This window comes from Lathyrus oleraceus, chromosome 2 (genome assembly GCF_024323335.1).
Source record: "Lathyrus oleraceus cultivar Zhongwan6 chromosome 2, CAAS_Psat_ZW6_1.0, whole genome shotgun sequence".
In the NCBI taxonomy this organism is placed as follows: Eukaryota; Viridiplantae; Streptophyta; class Magnoliopsida; order Fabales; family Fabaceae; genus Lathyrus; species Lathyrus oleraceus.
In genome coordinates this window covers 188,681,932-188,696,963 of record NC_066580.1, presented here as the reverse complement: position 1 = coordinate 188,696,963, position 15,032 = coordinate 188,681,932, and positions in this window count along the sequence as shown.

Genomic DNA, 15,032 nt, shown 5'->3' with positions numbered 1-15,032 from the left:
CATGGGAAAAACCAACTGGAAAGCCAATCTGCGGAGATCTACATGCTATAAAGCATAGATCTGCGGGTACTGCTGGGAAAGCAGAGGATCAAAGAGATATCAGGAAACACCAAATCTCTGAGTGATGGATCAGCAAACAATCCAACCAGGGTACAGAAAGTCACAACGGGCAAAACAGCCACCAAGACGAATCTGTTGGGGAACAAGAGAAAATCTCGAAGATCCGCAGGGGATCTCAGCATCAACTGAGAAACAAAGAGCTTTGCAACTCCAAACAACTCCGGGGAACAACCCACTGAAGGAGAACAACATCATCCAAGTAGAATCTAACTGCATAAGCAACTCTACTGGGGAAAACTGCTGCTGGAGAAAACTGAGTCTTCAACAACACTTTGCTTGCAACTATGCTGGGGAACAACCCCATCACAAGATCTGAAGAAAGAAGATACAACCAAACCAGGAATATGAACCAAATGTCTTACCTGTTGGAGATCATGCCACCCTTGGGAGAGCACTGAGATATTCTTGAGTATCCTTTCGATCTTATGGATATTCACTTTGTTTAAAACAGCAAATTTTGAAAAATTTGATTTGTTTAAAAACAATGATATTTTATCAATTAAAACATGCAAAACATTTGTTGAATTGAAACAAATAAGAGTGCAAATAATTGGATAAAAGCTCAAATTCATTTGATGGAATGGTAGCCTGCAAATGGCAAGACTCCATAGATCTGTACAAATTTGAAATCAGTGATATATATTGGAAGAGGGCTACACTGAACATAATGATCCTTTCTCTACCAATTTGAATCTCGATGTATTCGAAGCTTCAGTTTGACGACGAATCGAGAATCCTCTGACGAAATGACAGCTGGTGAAACAGAAAGTCTTGTCAGGATGCAGTTACTTGCCAAATCCCTAATTTTTGCCTAGATTGCCCCAGAGTGAGGTACTCAATCTAGCGGGATGCAAATATTCTTTTTTCAAGTCTCGAATTTTTGCCTGGATTACCCTTGCGGGTTCTCCACCGAGACGCTCATTTTTGCCTAAGCCGCCCTTTCGGGTTTTCAACTTAGCGAGCTATTCTGTTTTTTCTTTTGCATATACTTTTTTTTTCTAGGCAAAGTATCTCTTGACTGCATCTGAATTCACAGGACGAGTGAAATCCTCCCCATCCATTGTTGTAAGCATTAAAGCTCCGCCTGAAAAGGCTCTCTTAACAACATATGGACCCTCGTAGTTTGGAGTCCACTTGCCCCTGGAATCGGGCGCGAAAGACAAAACTTTCTTGAGCACGAGGTCACCTTCTCGGAACACACGAGGCTTGACCTTCTTATCGAATGCTTTCTTCATTCTCTGCTGATATAACTGACCATGACACATGGCAGTTAACCGCTTCTCTTCAATCAAATTCAATTGGTCATAACGACTCTGCATCCATTCAGCATCAGTCAACTTGGCTTCCATCAAGACTCTCATTGATGGGATCTCCACCTCTACTGGGAGAACAACTTCCATGCCGTAAACAAGAGAGAAATGGGTTGCCCCTGTTGAAGTGCATACAGACGTACGATATCCATGCAAAGCAAATGGCAGCATCTCATGCCAATCTTTGTACGTGACAGTCATCTTCTGGATAATCTTCTTGATATTCTTATTAGCAGCTTCAACAACCCCATTCATCTTAGGTCTGTAGGGAGAGGAATTATGGTGTGCAATCTTGAATTCAGCGCACAATTCATCCATCATCTTGTTATTCAGATTAGATCCATTATCAGTAATGATCCTCTCTGGCACACCATAACGGCAAATCAGCTGGTTCTTGATAAACTTCACAACCACCTGCCTGGTTACATTTGCGTACGAAGCGGCTTCGACCCATTTGGTGAAGTAATCAATTGCTACGAGAATAAACCGGTGTCCGTTGGACACTTTCGGCTCAATCATGCCGATCATGTCAATTCCCCACATAGAGAAAGGCCATGGTGACGAAATCACATTCAGAAGTGTCGGAGGAATATGAATCTTATCCGCATAAATTTGACACTTGTGACATTTCTTCACATACTTGCAACAGTCAGACTCCATTGTCAGCCAATAGTAGCCTGCTCTCAACATCTTCTTAGCCATGGCATGTCCATTGGAATGAGTACCAAATGAACCCTCATGGACCTCAGTCATCAACAGGTTTGCTTCGTGTCTATCCACGCATCTGAGCAAAACCATATCAAAATTTCTCTTATACAACACTTCACCACTGAGGTAGAAACTGCCTGACAACCTTCTCAAAGTTTTCCTATCTTTCACAGATGCCCCAGGCGGGTAGGCCTGGTTCTGGAGGAAATTCTTGATATCAAAATACCAAGGCTTGTCATCTTTCACTTCTTCGATCGAAAATATGTGAGCTGGTCTGTCCAAGCGCATCACAGTAATATTGGGGACATCATTCCACCATCTGACCACAATCATGGAAGCAAGCGTAGCAAGAGCATCTGCCATCCGATTATCTTCTCGAGGAATGTGATAAAATTCAACTTCTGTGAAGAATGTTGAAATTCTCCTTGCGTAATCTCTATATGGGATGTGACCAGGTTGATTTGTCTCCCATTCTCCCTTAATCTGATTAACAACCAGGGCCGAATCACCATACACATCAAGATACTTGATTCTCAAATCAATGCATTCTTCAAGTCCCATAATACAGGCTTCATACTCCGCCATATTATTCGTGCATTTGAAAGTTAGCCTTGCTGTAAACGGAATGTGTGAACCTTGAGGAGTAATGATCACTGCCCCAATTCCATTTCCATATTGATTAACAGCGCCATCAAACACCATCGTCCATCTGGAACCAGGTTCCGGACCTTCATCAAGTGTAGGCTCATCGCAATCTTTCATCTTCAAATACAGAATTTCCTCATCCGGGAAGTCATACTGGACAGACTGATGATCTTCGATCGGCTGGTGCGCTAAATGGTCAGCCAAGATACTACCTTTGATGGCTTTTTGAGCTCGATACTCAATATCATACTCGGACAACAGCATCTGCCAACGGGCAATCCTCCCAGTTAAAGCAGGCTTCTCGAAGATATACTTAATCGGATCCATTCTAGATATCAACCAAGTTGTATGATTTATCATGTACTGGCGCAAACGCTTAGCAGCCCAAGCCAAAGCACATCACGTCTTCTCAAGCATAGAGTACCGAGACTCACAATCAGTAAACTTCTTACTGAGGTAGTATATAGCAAATTCCTTCTTCCCTGATTCATCCTGTTGACCGAGTACACAACCCATTGAGTCTTCAAGAACTGTCAAATACATGATCAGAGGTCTTCCTTCCACAGGCGGAGACAATATCGGAGGTTCAGACAAATATTCTTTGATACTATCGAAAGCTTTCTGGCAATCCTCGGTCCAATCATGAGACTGATCTTTCCGGAGGAGCTTGAATATCGGCGCACATGTGGCAGTCATGTGGGATATAAACCTGGAAATGTAATTCAAGCGGCCAAGAAAACCTCGGACTTGCTTCTCAGTTTTGGGTGCAGGCATCTCTTGTATTGCTTTGACCTTTGCAGGATCAACCTCAATACCTCTTTCACTTACCACAAAACCCAACAACTTGCCGGAACGGACTCCAAATGTACATTTGTTCGGATTCAGGCGAAGTTTAAACTTCCTCAAACGCTGAAAAAGCTTCAACAAATGCTCAATATGCTCAACTTCCGTTCGGGACTTAGCAATCATGTCATCAACATAGACCTCTATCTCCTTGTGCATCATATCATGAAACAAGGTAGTCATAGCTCGTTGATACGTGGCTCCGGCGTTCTTCAAACCGAAGGGCATCACTCGATAACAGAATGTTCCCCAAGGTGTGATGAATGTTGTCTTCTCCATATCCTCTGGTGCCATCTTAATTTGATTATATCCGGAAAATCCGTCCATAAAGGAAAAGACTTTGAATTTAGTTGTATTGTCTACCAACATATCAATGTGTGGTAGAGGAAAATCGTCTTTTGGTCTAGCTTTATTCAAATCTCTATAATCAACGCACATACGGACTTTTCCGTCCTTCTTAGGAACAGGCACAATATTGGCCACCCATTGGGGATATGTAGAAGTCACCAGAAACCCCGCATCAATTTGCTTCTGAACTTCCTCTTTGATCTTCACTACCATATCTGGATGAGTTCTTCTGAGCTTCTGCTTCACAGGCACGTACTCAGGCTTTAAAGGCAGGAAATGTTGCACAATATCTGTATCCAAACCCGGCATATCTTCATAGGACCAAGCAAAGACATCTGAATATTCTCGTAGCAAGCTGATCAAATCTTCCTTGACAGACCCTTCAAGAAGTGCCCCAATCTTCACCAGGCGAACACAATCCTCAGACCCCAAGTTGACTGTTTCCAAGTCTTCGAGATGCGGCTGAATGATCTTCTCTTCGTGCTCAAGGAGACGGGTAATCTCATCAGGAATCCCTTCAACGTCATCTTCCTCTGCCTCAAATACAGGGAATTCAAAATTGGGAGATGGCGTTGGATCATTATGTTCAATGGGTTTTAGGATCAACCTGCATAATGATTTTGGTTAATGAAAATTTTTAGCATTTTAAACAAGCAAACCATTATGCAGATGAAAAAGATTGCTTTTATTCTTGTTTTTTATGGGTTTTTTGTGATCACCGATTTCATGCAAAAAAGCGAAAAGTGAAAACAAAGGAAAAACAAATGTTTAACAATGCGTTAATTGAATGAAAACATCATTGTATATATGCTTTGCCAACAATGTCATCACTTCTCCTTTTGGCATGAGAGAAGGGTTTTAAACAAAGTGAACAATTACTCTGATCTATGGATGACTGTAGGAACATCTACAGCGACCCAATTGCGGCAGACACCACCAGGAATAACGAAGTTGTTCACGTCTTCTGCATCTTCTTCCAAGATAGCGGCAGCTTCCTCCTCAGGTTGATCAGCATGGATGAATCCTCCACTTGTGAACAAACCTTGCTCATTACATGCCCCAGAACAGTAGCCAATGCCAGCCCGGGATCTATTATCTTCAAGTTCAATCACCTTCCCCAATCCAGCAACTGCACCACATTCAATGGCCAGCTTCGCATCACGGTAGGAAGTGAATGAAGGAGACTTCTTCTCGATTGGTTCATCAATAGATAAAGCTTGGAATGGCGTTCCAACTTCATCCTCAGCGTCAATGTACGAGAAAAAAGACAGATGGCTAACCAGGAGAGCCTTTTCTCCCCCTACTACAACCAATTTCTTATTTTTCACAAATTTCAACTTTTGGTGTAGGGTGGATGTCACGGTGCCAGCCTCGTGAATCCATGGTCTGCCTAAGAGACAGCTATAAGATGGGTGGATATCCATTACCTGGAAGGTAACTTGGAAATCACTTGGTCCGATCTTGATTGGGAGATCAACTTCCCCAATCACGGTCTTACGCGACCCATCGAATGCTTTCACAACAACCCCACTCTGCCTCATAGGAGGACCTTGATATGACAATCGAGAGAGTGTGGTCTTTGGCAATACATTTAGAGAAGATCCAGTGTCCACCAACACATTGGACATTGCATCGGATTTGCAATTCATGGAGATATGTAAAGCCATGTTGTGGTCTCTTCCCTCCTCAGGGAGATCAGCGTCACAAAAGCTCAAAGTGTTGCAAGCGGTAATGTTTGCAACAATACTATCAAATTGCTCAATGGTGACGTCGTGATCAACATACGCCAGATCCAAGACTTTCTGCAGAGCCTCCCTATGGGGTTCTGAATTCAGCAGCAGAGAAAGGATGGAAATCTTGGATGGCGTTTGTAGAAGCTGGTCTACAACGTTGTACTCACTCTTTCTGATGAGCCTCAGCATCTCATCAGATTCTTCATCTACAATGCCACTCGGGCCAACTGAAGAAACGGGAGTTTTTTGTACAGAGGAGGATGGTTTGGCAACATCACGTGCCTGATTCTGAGTATTCACAGCGGTCCCAACCGGACGCTCAACCGTATCAGAAGCAACAGCCTTAGGAGGCGCAGAAAACACACGACCACTTCGGGTCAACCCACTTACGTCAGCGACGTTGGTCACGGAAGTCGAAGGCAAAGGCACTTCTACCCCATCTTGCACAGCGATAGGATTATATCTGAATGGTACGGCTCTGTCAGATGAATAGGGCACAGGGCCTGCCGGTTTAATGACCAAAGAAGGGGAAGCCTTCGGCTTGCTGCTATTGTAACGGATAACAACATGCTCAGACAGCTTGAACACTGGTGAAATCACATTCACCTCAGGCTCGTCTTTATCAACATTGCGATTCTGCAGAATCTCAATGGTACCCTCATCCAACAAATTTTGGAGTTCTCTTCGTACTTGATCGCAACCCAAGCGGTTAACCGAGCAGACGCGACACTTGTCGTGGTTATGCTCCAAGTAGCTGTACTGACACAACAAGCGATGTAGTTCAACCAACGACTGCCTAATGTGGCTCACATACCTGACCTTGTACTTCCCAAGGCATTCTTGAACCATGTTAACTGACTTCCCATGCGCAGGCAATGGGTTCTTGGTGACATTCGGGCCTGAATCTTCAAAACTCAAGATTCCACATCTCATAAGGTCTTGAACCTTAGTCTTGAGTGGGTAACAGTTCTCTATGTTATGGCCTGGAGCACCGGAATGGTAAACACAATGTTGATCTGGTTTGTACCACCATTGTGGATTTGCAGGAATGGCAGGAGGATCCCTGGGAGAAACCAATTTCCTTTCCAACAAGGAAGGATAAAGCTCTGCATATGTCATAGGAATTGGATCGAAGCTGATCTTCTTCCTATCATAACCCAAGTTAGCTTGATTGGTTGTACTGCCACGAGGCTGGTAAGCCTGTTGCTGTGGACGAGGTTGTTGCTGGTATTGAGGTTGTTGATATTGCTGCTGATGCTGATACTGCTGATGTTGCTGAGCGTTGTCTTTAAAGACAGGTGCTATATGAGCCACCTGGTGCTGATGACCGGCACGACGTGCAGGCTTCCTCTGAGCAGAGGGTCTTCTATGCTTGGGATGGGATTGCACTGCTGAAGTAAAGAGGTGTTTTCGCTGTGGTAAGATTGGTCATGCAATAGCTGATTGCAAGCACAAGGAAGTGATTTGTTTTAATTGTGGCGAAGAAGGGCATATTGGAAGTCAGTGTCAGAAGCCAAAGAAATCTCAAACTGGGAAGGTGTTCGCATTGACCGGAACTCAAACCTCCAGTGAGGACAGACTTATCCGAGGTACGTGTTATATTAATGGCTTTCCTCTTATAGCTATTATTGACACAGGTGCGACTCATTCCTTAATATCTTTGGATTGTGCTGTGAAACTTAAGTTAGAGATATCTGAGATGTTTGGTAGTATGGTGATTGATACTCCTGCGAAGGGTTCAGTGACTACTACTTTGGTTTGTTTGAATTGTCCTTTGAGTATTTTTGGTAGAGACTTTGGGATGGACCTAGTGTGTCTTCCACTAGTGCAGATTGATGTTATTCTGGGTATGAACTGGTTGGTGTTTAACCGAGTTTCTATCAATTGTTTTGATAAGTCTGTGGTCTTTCCTGAGATTGAGGAGGGAAAAAGTTTGTTTCTATCAGCAAGGCAAGTGAATGAGGAAGTAGCTGATGGGGCAGAGTTGTTTATGCTGTTAGCGACTTTGGAGGCTAAAGATAAACTGGTGACTGGCGATCTAGCCGTGGTGTGTGATTTTCCTGATGTGTTTCCGGAAGAGATGAATGAATTACCACCAGAGCGTGAAGTTGAGTTCTCGATTGATTTGGTACCTGGTACTAGGCCGATATCGATGGCTCCGTACCGTATGTCTGCTGTTGAGTTAACTGAATTGAAGAGTCAGTTGGAAGATCTGTTGGATAAGAAATTTATTCGTCCGAGTGTGTCACCGTGGGGTGCACCAGTGCTATTGGTTAAGAAGAAAGAATGTACTATGAGGTTGTGTGTGGACTACAGGCAACTGAATAAAGTGACGATCAAGAATCGGTATCCTTTGCCGAGGATTGATGATTTGATGGATCAGTTGGTTGGTGCAAGTGTGTTCAGCAAAATAGATTTGAGATCTCGGTATCATCAGATCCGTGTGAAAACCGAGGATATTCAGAAGACTGCTTTCAGAACAAGGTATGGACATTATGAGTATTCTGTAATGCCTTTTGGTGTGACTAATGCGCCTGGAGTATTTATGGAGTATATGAATAGGATTTTCCATCCGTACCTAGACAAGTTTGTGGTGGTGTTTATTGATGATATTTTGGTGTATTCGAAATCTGAAGAAGAGCATGCTGAACATTTGAGAGTGGTTTTAGAAGTTCTACGAGAAAAGAAGTTATTTGCTAAACTATCCAAGTGTGAATTTTGGTTAGGAGAGGTTAGTTTTCTTGGTCATGTGATTTCAAGAGGTGGAGTTGCTGTTGATCCTTCTAAGATAGAAGCGGTATCTAAGTGGGAAGCTCCGAAGTCTGTTGCTGAGATTCGAAGTTTCCTTGGTTTGGCTGGTTATTATAGGAAGTTCATTGAGGGATTTTCTAAGTTGGCGTTACCATTGACGATGTTGACTAGGAAGGGACAAGCGTTTGTTTGGGATTCAAAATGTGAAGAAGGTTTCCAAGAGTTAAAGAGAAGGTTGACTATTGCTCCTATTCTGATATTACCGAGTCCGTCGGAACCATTTGAGGTTTACTGTGATGCTTCATTGTTGGGTTTGGGTGGTGTGTTGATGCAGAATAAGCAGGTTATAGCTTATGCTTCGAGACAGCTAAGGGTTCATGAGAGGAACTATCCGATGCACGATTTAGAGTTGGCGGCTGTGGTGTTTGTTCGGAAGTTATGGAGGCATTACTTGTATGGGTCAAGATTTGAGGTTTTCAGTGACCATAAAAGTTTAAAGTATTTGTTTGATCAGAAAGAGCTGAATATGAGACAGAGAAGATGGTTAGAGTTTCTGAAGGATTATGACTTTGGTTTGAATTACCATCCGGGTAAAGCAAACGTAGTGGCTGATGCATTGAGTCAGAAATCATTACATATGTCTATGTTAATGGTTAAGGAATTGAATTTAATTGAGCAGTTTAGAGACTTGAGTTTGGTGTGTGAGAGTACTCACAATAGTGTTAAATTGGGAATGTTGAAGTTGACAAGTGGTATTCTGGATGAGATCAGAGAGGGTCAGAAATCTGATATGCTTTTGGTTGATAAGTTGACTCTAGTGAATCAAGGTCAAGGTGGCGAATTCAGAGTTGATGAGAATGATGTTTTGAAATTTGGTAATCGGGTGTGTATTCCGGATGTTGCTGAACTTAAGAAGAGTATTCTTGAAGAAGGACATCGTAGTGGCCTGAGTATTCATCCTGGGGCTACTAAGATGTATCATGATTTGAAGAAGTTATTTTGGTGGCCGGGAATGAAAAGAGAAATTGCGAGTTTTGTTTATTCTTGTTTGACTTGCCAGAAGTCAAAGGTTGAGCACCAGAAGCCGTCTGGGCTAATGCAACCGTTGGCTATTCCAGAGTGGAAGTGGGATAGTATCAGTATGGATTTTGTTTCTGGTTTACCGAGGACAATTAAGAATTTTGAAGCTATTTGGGTGATTGTTGATAGATTGACGAAATCGGCTCATTTCATTCCGATTAGAATGGATTATCCGTTAGAGAGATTAGCTGAGTTGTATATTGAGAAGATTGTAAGTTTGCATGGTATTCCGTCGAGTATTGTTTCGGACAGAGATCCTAGATTTACATCGAAATTCTGGGAAGGTTTGCAGAAGGCTTTGGGAACTAAGCTGAGATTGAGTTCTGCATATCATCCGCAGACTGATGGTCAGACTGAGAGGACGATTCAGTCACTAGAGGATCTTTTGAGAGCTTGTGTTTTGGAGAAAGGAGGTGCTTGGAATTGTTATTTACCTTTGATTGAATTTACCTACAACAATAGTTTTTATTCGAGCATTGGTATGGCACCGTTTGAAGCTTTGTATGGTAGGAGATGTCAGACACCTTTATGTTGGTATGAGTCCGGTGAGAGTGCTGTGGTTGGACCGGAAATTGTTCAACAAACTACGGAAAAGATTAAGATGATTCAGGAGAAGATGAGAATTGCTCAGAGTCGTCAGAAGAGTTATCATGACAAGAGAAGGAAGTCACTTGAGTTTCAAGAGGGAGATCATGTGTTTCTTCGTGTTACTCCGATAACTGGTGTTGGTCGAGCTTTGAAGTCAAAGAAGTTGACACCTCGATTTATTGGTCCTTATCAGATTTTGGAGAGGATCGGAGAGGTAGCCTATCGTATCGCTTTACCGCCGTCACTTGCGAATTTGCATGAGGTTTTTCATGTGTCTCAGCTGAGGAGGTACATTCATGATCCGTCGCATGTAGTCCAAATAGATGATGTACAGGTGAGAGATAACCTGACTATTGAAACATCACCTATGAGGATTGAGGATCGAGAGTTGAAGCAGTTGCGGGGTAAAGAGATTGCCTTGGTGAAAGTAGCTTGGGGAGGACCAGCAGGTGGCAATGTGACTTGGGAACTGGAGAGTAAGATGAAGGAGTCTTATCCGGAGTTATTCGCTTGAGGTATGTTTTCGAGGACGAAAACTCTTTTAGTGGGGGAGAGTTGTAACACCCCGATAATAATAAAATAATTATTTAAAGTGAGTTAATAATATATTTATTAATTTAATTAAATAATTGGAAATTTTATTATTATTATTATTTGGAATAATAATTAGTGGAAAATATATAAGTTGGAATAAGAGAAAAGGGTTTCATTTTTGGTAAAGAGTTTTCACGTGAAACAGAGAAGCGGCTGAAAGGTGAAAAGTGGAGAAAGGGCAAAGAGGAAGAGCTAGAGAGCAAAGGTTGAAGAACGGAAAAGCTTGAAGCTTAGAGATTGCCGGATTATCTCAGGTAAGGGGGGTTTATCGTCGTTTAATGGGTATTATAGATTAACATGTCATGGGTAGTGATAGCCGTTGAATTGACCCTAATTGGGATTATGAATGCTGTGAAATTACGTTGGATGAAACTGTGTTTAGGCTGTAATTGAATATGTGTTTGGGTTAGTTGTGAATTTCCGAACGTATAGCTTTTTACGGAATTGGAATCGGAGGTCCGGAAGTCCTCCAACGGCGGAAAATGCGGAGAATTCTGCATTCTGCCTTGTGTTAGCGCAGGAACTGCTGTTTTGCCTGCGTTAACCGGTTAACCCAGGGCGTTAACCGGTTAACACTGTTATAATTTGTGAAAATGTGTTGTTTTGCCTGCGTTAACCGGTTAACCCAGGGCGTTAACCGGTTAACACTGTTGCGTTTTGCCAGAAAATGTATTTTTGTCCTGCGTTAACCGGTTAACCCAGGGCGTTAACCGGTTAACACTGTTGCAGAGTGGGAAAATTGATATTTTAATGTTGTGAACATAATTGGTGATTAGCCTATTATCGTTAATTTTGATGAGTAATTCTGTTGGGTTATGTTATGAAGTGTTGATATAAATATGTTGATAAGTTGTGTTAAAGTTGTTGAAAATACTGAGTTGTAGGCTCGATGAGCCAAAGTTGATTACAAGTTGATTTTTGTTGAAAATACTGAGTTGTAGGCTTGATGAGCCAAAGTTGATTATAAGTTGATTATGTTGAAAACCTTGTTGTGTTGCTATTATGATTATGTTGTCGAAAGTTTAAAGTCGTGTATGCCATGTACATTTCATATGCATTAAGTCGGAGCTTTGCTCACACCACGTTGGCCTGGATTGGCAAATTTTAAGTTGAAAGTTGAAGGCTTATGCCTTGATGCCCACTAAAATGGCAATGATTTTAAGTTGGGAGTTTTACTCCGAATGGTACCACATGCATGATGAGTCGAGTCTCATTTGAGTTGCATTTTATGTTGTTATTGAGTTGCATTTTACGTTGTTATTGAGGATGATAATTGAGTTGATGTGCTGTTACTGAATGCATGATATGATTAGGGTGATTAACGTGTAAATTTACTTAGCATTACATGATGATTTATAATGCTTATTATATCGATTGAGGAACTCACCCTTACAACTATTTTTCAGGTAACGAGCAGTGAGTTGAGTAGAAGCTAATGCTTGGAGTCTAGTGTAGTCTACGTAGTGGGTCGTGCTCTGATAGATGTAACATCGGGACGGGATGTTTTAATTGTTTATTGTTGATTGTTGAACCTTTTTACCTGTAAAACGTTATATGTTTTGAATGGTTGGTTGATTCTATCCGCTGCGAATTTTGCAAAAATGTTGTTTTGATTAAATAAAGAGCATGACAGTTATTATGGTGTGAAGAATTGTGTGACACCCTTGGTGCATATTTACTCTGAGATATATATTTGTTGTTTTTATTAAATATTTGGGGTATTTTAGAAGGGTGTTACAGGGTTCGTGAGCGTGAGGAACTACTTCAACAACTCAAAGATAAGGATGCAATGATAGAGTTTCTAGAGCATCGGGTTATTGATGAGCCTGATGATGTGGTTACTTATCTTCTTCCTCACTCATCTAGGTTTTGGAAGAGGAAGTATGATTAGCTTGCCAAGGAGAAGGCCGATATGGAAGCAGCTTATGAGAGAGAGGTGAAGAGGCTTCGTGCAACTTATCTTCCGATCTCGAGGGCTTTGGACGATTGTTTCTAGGGCTCCATAGGATGTTCATTCTCCTTTTCTCTTGTATTGTATTTGGTTACCAAAACTGTAATACTTCTTTGGTGTAAATTGTTTTCCAAATATTATTGCTATGAGTATTCCATATATGTCTCAAAAGTAAAATATTTTCAAATATTTAACGATAGATCTCTATAAAATTCCTCTGATAAAAAATAAGTCATATGCACAAACATTGCATGCATCATATGCATAAGTAGGTTTTGTTCCGAGCTCTGATTCAGTGGTCTAACTCTTTGCTCTTCATTTATTTTGAAGACAAGCTGAAGCACCGGTATAATACCAGAGCTAATCATCCTAGGATAACAGAACATTTAAAGCAAGAGAATAGGGATTTGAAGGAAGAGATCGTTAGGCTGACTGCCATGATGGAGTCAGTCCTAGCTGCCCAGAGCCAAGCATCGCCAACTCCTGCAACTCCTCCCGGGAGGACTGTCATATCAGAGATAGCATCTTCAACCGTGCATGCTGCAACAATCCACTTTGCTCCGTCTATGCCAGCCGGGTTCCCTTAAGGAATGCCTGCTAATTTTATGCCAGAGGGTTTTGCTCCTACTCTCGCTTCTTTGCCGGCATCTAGCCCGGTCTTATCTATGCCATCTCCCGTTGTGCACACCTTACCCCGTGTTAAAGACACCATCTATCATTCCGAGCTGTCTGAGGGCCCGGACGTATATGAAAAGATGGACGAGATAAAAGATCAATTCCTTGAGCTACGCAAGGAACTGAAGACTTTGAGGGGTAATGACCTCTTTGGTAAGAGTGCTGCTGAGTTGTGCCTAGTGCCCAACGTGAAGATCCCTGTTAAATTCAAAGTGCCTGACTTTGAGAAGTACAAGGGAAATACATGCCCGCTCAGCCATCTTGTGATGTATTCTCGCAAGATGTCAACACAGACTGATAATGACCAACTGCTTATCCACTACTTTCAGGATAACCTGACTGGTGCTGCGCTCCGGTGGTAAATGGGGTTGGAGAGTGCTAGCATCCGCTCTTTCAACGATTTTGGCGAGGCCTTCGTCAAGCAGTATAAATATAATGTGGATATGGCTCTAGACAGAGACCAATTGAGGGCGATGTCCCAGAAGAAAAAGGAGACCTTCAAGGAGTACGCCCATAGACGACGAGAATTGGCAGCTCAGATAGTGCCACTCCTAGAAGAGAAGGAGACGACAAATATCTTCTTAAAGACTTTGAGCTCTTTCTATTATGAAAGAATGATTGCCAGTGCTCCCTCAGACTTCACCGAAATGGTGAATATGGGGATGAGATTGGAAGAAGGGGTCCGTGAAGGACGATTATCCAGAGATGACAATTCCTCAGCAAAGAAGTATGGAGGCTTTTCTAGGAAGAAGGAGGGAGAGACACATGTTGTGTCCTCTCACAATAAAAGAAGGCCCTTTGTAAGGAGGAAGGATGTGCGTCCTGCCATCAACCAACACCAGGTGGCTCATATAGCACCTGCTTTTCGAGAAGTTCATCATCAACAACAACAACAACACCATCGTCAACAACAGTAGGCCTACCAGCCTCGAAATAATAATAACACCCGCACCAGCAACTACGAGAGAAAGAGGGTAACTTTTGACCCGATTCCGATGACATATGCTGAACTCTATCCTTCTTTGATAGACAGAAAACTGATCGCTCCACGAGAACCTCCCATTGTACCAACCAATCCTCAGTGGTGGTACAAGCTAAAGCTTCATTGTGTGTATCATTCCGGTGCTCCCGGGCATGACGTGGAGAACTGTTACCCATTGAAGACAATGTGCAAGACCTTGTGGGAAGTGGGATATTGTTTTTTGAGGACGTAGGTCCTAATGTTAAGAAGAACCCATTTCCCGAGCATGGGAAAACAACTGTTAACATGGTCCAGGGATGCCCTGGAAAATATAAAGTCCTTTATGTGAATGACATAAGGCAATCTTTGGTCGAGATGCATAAGCTGTTGTGTGAACACAGCCATTACGAGCATGACCATGATAGGTGCCAGGTGTGCACTATCAATGAGAGAGGATGACGACAAGTAAGAAAGGACATCTAGGAGATCATTGACCAAGGGATGATCGAGATACTTCAGAATCGTAACGAGGAAGAAGTCGATGTTATCTCCCCTGCATTTAAAATTCCTGAGCCAGTTGTCGTCAAGTATGATGGCAACAAGAAGAAGGTATCACCAGCTCTTGTGATAAAGCCAGCGGGTCCTATCCCGTATGTATCGGACAAAGTTGTTCCTTATCGATACAACACAGTTATGCTGGAGGAGGGAAAGAGGTGTCGTTGCCC